The sequence below is a fragment of the Ambystoma mexicanum genome, chromosome 1p (genome assembly GCF_040938575.1).
Source record: "Ambystoma mexicanum isolate Mex_15411 chromosome 1p, UKY_AmexF1_1, whole genome shotgun sequence".
NCBI lineage: Eukaryota > Metazoa > Chordata > Amphibia > Caudata > Ambystomatidae > Ambystoma > Ambystoma mexicanum.
This window is the reverse complement of record NC_090921.1, coordinates 21064128-21072114: the sequence shown is the minus strand read 5'-3', so window position 1 is coordinate 21072114 and position 7987 is coordinate 21064128. Positions and strand designations below refer to the sequence as shown.

General features: G+C 51.1%; 1 protein-coding gene across 3 annotated transcripts in view; it reads left to right on the top strand.

The window, feature by feature from the left end:
• The first annotated feature begins 2387 nt into the window (after positions 1–2387).
• Positions 2388–7987, top strand: part of LOC138564214 (zinc finger protein ZFP2-like) — a 30508-nt gene continuing 24908 nt past the window's right edge. For all 3 annotated transcript variants that reach the window (XM_069642894.1, XM_069642893.1, XM_069642892.1), the window contains exon 1: positions 2388–2521. The gene's annotated coding sequence lies outside the window, so the exon portion shown is untranslated. The remainder of the gene's footprint in view (positions 2522–7987) is intronic.

Sequence of the window (7987 nt, the reverse complement as noted above, 5' to 3'; positions counted from 1 at the left end):
AAGCCATGGGCAGAGTGTGGGGAGCGCTGCAGGGCCCTGCAAGCCATGGGCAGAGTGCAGGGAGTGCTGCAGGGTCCTGCAAGCCATGGGCAGAGTGAGGGGAGCGCTGCAGGGTCCTGCAAGCCCTAGGAAGAGTGTAAGGAGCGCTGCAGGATACTGCAAGCCATGGGAAGAGTGCAGGGAGTGCTGCAGGGTCCTGCAAGCCATGGGCAGAGTGCGGGGAGCGCTGCAGGGTCCTGCAAGCCCTAGGAAGAGTGTAAGGAGCGCTGCAGGATACTGCAAGCCATGGGAAGAGTGCAGGGAGTGCGGAATGGGCAGAGTGCAGGGAGTGCTGCAGGGTCCTGCAAGCCATGGGCAGAGTGCATGGAGTGCTGCAGGGTCATGCAAGCCCTAGGAAGAGTGTAAGGAGCGCTGCAGGATACTGCAAGCCATGGGAAGAGTGCAGGGAGTGCTGCAGGGTCCTGCAAGCCATGGGCAGAATGCGGGGAGCGCTGCAGGGTCCTGCAAGCCATGGGCAGAGTGCAGGGAGTGCTGCAGGGTCCTGCAAGCCATGGGCAGAGTGCAGGGAGTGCTGCAGGGTCATGCAAGCCCTAGGAAGAGTGTAAGGAGCGCTGCAGGATACTGCAAGCCATGGGAAGAGTGCAGGGAGTGCTGCAGGGTCCTGCAAGCCATGGGCAGAATGCGGGGAGCGCTGCAGGGTCCTGCAAGCCATGGGCAGAGTGCAGGGAGTGCTGCAGGGTCCTGCAAGCCCTAGGAAGAGTGTAAGGAGCGCTGCAGGATACTGCAAGCCATGGGAAGAGTGCAGGGAGTGCTGAATGGGCAGAGTGCAGGGAGTGCTGCAGGGTCCTGCAAGCCATGGGCAGAGTGCGGGGAGTGCTGCAGGGTCTTGCGAGCCATGGGCAGAGTGCGGGGAGCGCTGCAGGGTCCTGCAAGCCATGGGCAGAGTGCAGGGAGTGCTGCAGGGTCCTCCAAGCCATGGGAAGAGTGCTGGGAGTGCGGAATGGGCAGAGTGCAGGGAGTGCTGCAGGGTCCTGCAAGCCATGGGCAGAATACGGGGAGCGCTGCAGGGTCCTGCAAGCCATGGGTTAGAGTGCAGGGAGTGCTGCAGGGTCCTGCAAGCCATGGGCAGAGTGCGGGGAGCGCTGCAGGGTCCTGCAAGCCCTAGGAAGAGTGTAAGGAGCGCTGCAGGATACTGCAAGCCATGGGAAGAGTGCAGGGAGTGCTGAATGGGCAGAGTGCAGGGAGTGCTGCAGGGTCCTGCAAGCCATGGGCAGAGTGCAGGGAGTGCTGCAGGGTCCTGCAAGCCATGGGCAGAGTGCGGGGAGCGCTGCAGGGTCCTGCAAGCCATGGGCAGAGTGCAGGGAGTGCTGCAGGGTCCTGCAAGCCATGGGCAGAGTGCGGGGAGCGCTGCAGGGTCCTGCAAGCCATGGGCAGAGTGCAGGGAGTGCTGCAGGGTCCTGCAAGCCATGGGCAGAGTGCGGGGAGCGCTGCAGGGTCCTACAAGCCCTAGGAAGAGTGTAAGGAGCGCTGCAGGGTCCTGCAAGCCATGGGAAGAGTGCAGGGAGTGCTGAATGGGCAGAGTGCAGGGAGTGCTGCAGGGTCCTGCAAGCCATGGGCAGAGTGCAGGGAGTGCTGAATGGGCAGAGTGCAGGGAGTGCTGCAGGGCCCTGCAAGCCATAGGAAGAGTGCAGGGAGTGCTGCAGGGTCCTGCAAGCCATGGGCAGAGTGCAGGGAGTGCTGCAGGGTCCTGCAAGCCCTAGGAAGAGTGTAAGGAGCGCTGCAGGGTCCTGCAAGCCATGGGAAGAGTGCAGGGAGCGCTGCAGCTGAGTTTCCTTGGCTGCTTCTTGGCGCTTTTCAGTTCGGAGCAGCGGAGGTGGCAGAGTACACCCCCGCGCGGGAAAGAGAGGGCCACCAGACTCATGCGCTGGGGGTGGGGCGGATGTCTGAGCCACCACGAAGCACATCGGGCACTAGTGGTGTGTGGAAAACATTCCTGGCCGAGCTGCCGCATTCCCCACCCTAATAAACACCCCCTCCTTTCATGTGGCGACACGCGTGGCCGGCAGTGTCGGTGCTTTAAGTGGGCCGGGGCCCACTAATCGCCCCTGCACTGCAAATGATTCTCTAATGCCGCTCCTGGGGGGGGGGGCGCCAGACGCGGGCGGAGCCGGGGGTCGCCAGGGGCGTGGCCTAACGGGACAGCAGGACCCCCAATTGCCGCCAGGCCACGCCCCCTTCATGAGCCCCCGCTCAGTGCCACTTCAAGTGAGAGGGGAGGGCGCCACTCATTAATCAGCAGAGGGCGCTCCACACGCCGGCTTCCTCTCTATGGCCTGAGCCGCGCACTTTACCAACCGGAAGTACTTCCTCTTCCGGGTCACTGCTGGCAGCGGCAGCACCAGCCGCAGCTTCCCCCTGCCTGCAGACTTTACTGAAGTAGGAGGAAAGGACCCCCTGCCTCCAACTCTGCATCTCCCCTCACCCTGCAGGGAAGAGAACCCTGCAGCTGCTGCCTGCACAGGTAGGAAATGGCCCGGGCCTGCTCCTGGGAACACAGATATATCTCCTATACAGCGCCCCCTGCAGGGCTCTCCTCCATCTCTGGGGCTCTTATCATCATTTGGGGTCATGTAGGAAATGGCCAAGACCTGCTCCTGGGTTTATAGGAATAGACTGAATAATCCTGGAGGAAATCTCTCCCAGGAGAGGTACAGCGCTCCCTGCAGGGCTTTCCTCCCAGCTCTGGGGGCTCTTATCATCATTTGGGGTCATGTAGGAAATGCTCAGGACCATCTCCTGGGTTTATAGGAATAGACTGAATAATCCTGGAGGAAATCTCTCCCAGGAGAGGGAGGGAGCTGTGCTCTTCTATACAGCGCCCCCTGCAGGGCTTTCCTCCAGCTCTGGGGCGCTTATCATTTGGGGTCAGGTAGGAATTGCCCAGGACCTGCTCCTGGGTTTATAGGAACATACTGAATAATCCTGGAGGAAATCTCTCCCAGGAGAGGGAGTGAGCTGGGCTCTTCTATACAGCGCCCCCTGCAGGGCTCTCCTCCCAGCTCTGGGGCTCTTATCATCATTTGGGGTCAGGTAGGAAATGGCCAGGACCTTCTCCTGGGTTTATAGGAATAGACTGAATAAACCTGGAGGAAATCTCTCCCAGGAGAGGGATTGAGCTGGGTTCTTCTATACAGCGCCCCCTGCAGGGCTCTCCTCCCAGCTCTGGGGCTCTTATCATCAATTGGGGTCAGGTAGGAAATGCTGAGGACCTTCTCCTGGGTTTATAGGAATAGATTGAATAATCCTGGAGGAAATCTCTCCCAGGAGAGGGATTGAGCTGGGATCTTCTATACAGCGCCCCCTGCTGGGCTTTCCTCCCAGCTCTGGGGCTCTTATCCTCATTTGGGGTCATGTAGGGAAATGGCCAGGACCTTCACCTGCATTTATAGGAATAGACTGAATAATCCTGGACGTAATCTCTCCCAGGGGAGGGATTGAGCTGGGCTCTACTATGGAGCGCCCCCTGCAGGGCTTTCCTCCCAGCTCTGGGGCTCTTATCACAATTTGGGGTCAGGTAGGAAATGGTCAGGACCTTCTCCTGGGTTTATAGAAATAGACTGAATAATCATTTAGGGGAAACTCTCCCAGGAGATGGATTAAACTGGGCTCTTTTATAGAGCGGCCGCTGCAAAGCTTTTTTCCCCAGTTCTGCAGTTTTTTAATATCATAATTTTGGTTAAAATCGGTTCACACTGCTTTTTGGTTTTGCTTCTTAGCTGTTGCCATGGGAGACGAGGAATGATACGCAGCCTTTGCATGATGTTCAGATATTCACCCCCTATTAACCCCTCCCATCGCCATGTTAGTCCTATGGCATAGCCAACCCACTAATGAACATTGTCAACACAAACAGTTTTGCCTCTTGTATAGGCATTTGCCGGGCACTGCCATAAAATGCCCAGCTACTAGCACCATTTGCCAAATGCTTCCGTTTTATAGCCACCTAGTGCCTAGAAACTGTGGCTCCTGCTTTTCCAATACCTGTGACTATTGCTCTGCAAAGGGAACATTTCCTGGTAACAGCAGAGGGATCCAGGACTTCAGAGAAAACAGGACCATAGTCCAGAAACAAACCGGGCACCTGAGGCATTAGTGTACCATTGTCAACATAGGGTCTTCCGTAGGGAGATTCTCTGTCGCTGGTGAGGGCATAGTAAAAGCAGCCTACCTTGTTTGGGGGGGGGGTAATATCAGTGGTCTTGTATTGTGCCTTTCAACCACCTTTAGTTGCTTTGCTATGCATAGTGTGATGAGTCCGGCGGAGTCCTCACAAAGACCCTGCCTAAAGTCTCCTTCGAGGCGGCCCGGGAAAGGCAGACGCTTCCTGACCCTGGGGTTGACATTAGTGGGGAGGATCACCTTGGAGGAGAAGGGCCTCCCTGGGGAGCAGGAGGAGTCAGTTAGGTGAGACACAGTATCTGTCTTCCTCTAGGGAAGAAATATCAGTGATGCCACAATATGTAAGGGCTTGCTGCCAGAGAGAGCGTTTAACCTCCCAAGCTGATTATCTTAATGTGAGTGATAACGTTCATAATCACTAATGCATTGGGAGAAATTAAACCCCTTCTAAACCATGGAAGTTCATAAAGATGAAAGCACCCATAATTCCCAGAGGAATAGTAAAGATGAATCGTTAATACCAATTGGACTCTAAAGATCTGCATTCCTCTGTGATCCAAGTCGCACAAACCCCAAAGTACTGGGACGAAGAAGAGGGCTGCAGAGGCATGAAACTACAAAGTGCCGCTTATTAGTGGAAATAACCAACACCTGGGGGAGAATGGGAGGCATAAAAGGCCCCCTCACGTGCAGGCCATAGAGAAGAGTAGTAGTAGGAGGTGGAGTAGTTGTGAACTCTCCACTTTGCAGCAGAATGTGGAGGGCCTTTTCCTCTAGAAACCTTAATTGTAGAAGTTGCGCAGCGTAAACTTTAAAAGCTTTCCCCCAAAGTAAGGCTGACTACAGTGGCAGGCCAGCACTGGAAAGCCTCAGGAGCAGGGAGAACTCCTTACTTGAGAGGCGTGGCCTGCAGAAGACCTGGCGGCAGCAAGGCAAATGGACACGCACGCCAGTCCCGGTGAGTTCACTAAGAGATTGTGGCACTGGAGCACTCCGTATCCACTCGCTTCCCAAGTGTGGGTGCCTTAACAGAAATAATACAAGCAGAGTTTCTGAATACCGAACTGACATAAAGTAGACAAATCATTGTTTTGTAAATCAAGCTGACTTACAAAGAAGCAACCAGAATAATAAGAACATAATCACCAGTCCAAAAGGCTGTGATTATATGTATGTGGGACAGATTGAAGGCCAGCAACAAGAGGGGACAATCATTCGAGAGACCAATACAAACAGCTATTGCCAAAGCCAAAGGAGATCTATGACAAGGCAAGTTAAAAAGAAAAACCAGTGCCAAAGCCAGGAGCGGGCAGATGAGAATCCAAAAGTAGGTACTATTTATTATCCATATTTAAAGACGCTCATAAGAGGAACTGGCTAAGACCCACATTGCCAGAGCCAAAGAAGTGTGAGAGTGAGACAGAACTATTGTCAGCATTTGGTTGAAGCAGAAGTGGGGAAACAAGAGTGACAGGATGGCTGCCCTACTAGTAGAAGATATTCAGAAGAAGTGGAGCATAACCTGCATTGCATGTTGCAATTACAAGTGTGCAACAAATAGCACCAGTGTGGTTCTTGTTTTCCATGAAGAAATTCTTATATTTGATGTTGTGAAGCAATAGACATTGCTAATTTGTTGGAAGTTCACCATTACCACATAAGTACTGATAATTAGTAGTTTATTCTGGCCTAGCATGAGAGTACACCAGGTCAGAGGACTTTGTAGCACTTTATTCTGTTTTGGCAGGAGAGTACACCAGAGTAGAGATGTGAGTGGACCAGGTGGAGGTTGAGGAAGTGCTGTGGTGGTGAAAAGATATAGAGAAGAACCACTAAGAGGTCTTCGTAAAACATTACAGAATCATCCTGACAAACTTACATTGCTGCAGCAAGTGTTGTGTAAACGGTTGCAAGATTATCTTACATTGTCAAAGTAAGTATTTTGTTGCAGAATAATACTGACAATTCTATTGGCCCTAATGAACTAAGAAAGTGTTCTTAGTTTATGAGAAGAAGTTGTTTTGAGTTCTTTGTATGACAAGTGGAAATAGAAAAAACCTTGTTGAACAATTCTGAAGTATTGGAACTTTTCTTGCCAAGTTGGAATCAAAAGAACTGTATTTGATCTTTGTTACAAGACATGATTTCTTCATTCATTTGGGACTGTTGACCAAAATCCTGCTTGAATCTGGGGAAGGGGAATTCACCCAGAGCACACGGAGAGACAGTTATTATGATGCAAACTTAACTGTTACAAATGTTGGTTTTGAACTGCCATATATCGCCTTGTTTATTTGTTATATGTGCACATTTCTGCGACAGAAACCTTTTGTCAGTGTTTCCTTTAGTTTACTTTAAGCAGGAAAATCCTCGGCAGAGTAGGGAGAGTGAAGAGTATATCCAACCTTTTGAGTAAATAAAATGGCACCTTTTGAAAAATCTTCACAAAGCTGTTTGCCTCGCATAACTGACCCCTCACAGTAGCTATGAAGTGTAGCCTGATTCTCACTATGATAAACGTGACTGAGCAGACAGATTTTAGGGGAGGCGGGGGGCGGTGCTACCAGGGTACAGCTGTTCACTCATAAGCACATGATAAAGGGAACTTTACACAGTAAATATCCTTTTTATTATACATCCACAGAACCGTATGCACTTTAGAATTGGGCAACAGTATGTATAAACACACCACAGTTCCAAAAGTAAAAACATCAGGAAGTGGAATGCTTTAGCTTTTACTATGACTTTACAAGTGTCTGAAACAGGTCACAGAAGGAAACACAGCATTTCAACTATGACTACTAAGTGCTGGTTATCTTCCTATAAAGTGGTAGCTCTCTAGCTGAACGTATATGAAGTACAAGTTGCCAGGTTTATTAAGCATTTAAGATCGTTTGTGAAAATGTTCACATTCAACTCAATGGACAAACTATCTAGGAGAGCTTGCATTCTGGTGAAAATTGAGGCATTACATGGAAATACCTTGCGGGGGCGAAGGCGGGGGTTTAAGAGGCGGCAAACTTTGGCTTGGTGAGTTTTGCTGACCCCACCAGAACAGAGTTGTGTCAGGTTTGATGGCCTGAGGCCCACAAATGGAAGGATACAGAAGCCATTGAAGATACGATTGCCGCTCCTCTCTGGCTTGTTTTAGTGAGTCAAATGCTCAATCCCCTATGGGCGGAGTAGGGGGTCAGGATGTTCAGGCCCAAGCCCTGGCACGGTCTGCACAATAGGGGACTGGGCTGCCATTGATTTCTTCCCCTAGTTCGCTACCCTCTAAATTGAACTATTTATTCTAAACCGTGCTCCTGCCTATTGATTTAGCGGATATTGTGACCAAAACACACTTCAATTAAGTCAATGTCCACAGACCAATTACTTCAAAAGGACAAGTCTCAGCTGTGGTGGGAGTTCTTCTTATTTTCATGAGGAATAAACTGAGTATTAAGGCATCACTAATGCCAGCAACATATGTGTAGTTTGATCATGGATCAGTTTCAACTGTGACAAAGACTCGTTTGGAGTGAGAAGCACGAATCGGACCTCTCTACACCCCCATCTGTGCTCCCAACATATAAATAACACAAATGACCCTCAGAGAGCTTTGTTATGAAGACAGAACTTACCAGTTACTCCACCCATACCTAAAGTTAGTCTGCAACAGTTAAGACTTCCAGGGGCTGTGGTGTGTCTAAACTCTTGACAGCCTGTGTAGAAGAGTTTCTGGTGGTAGGGGGCCATGACCGTGAAACCTACCCAGAACAGTTTAGTTTTTCTAGCCTTCCATTTTGTAAAATGGTCCTGCACT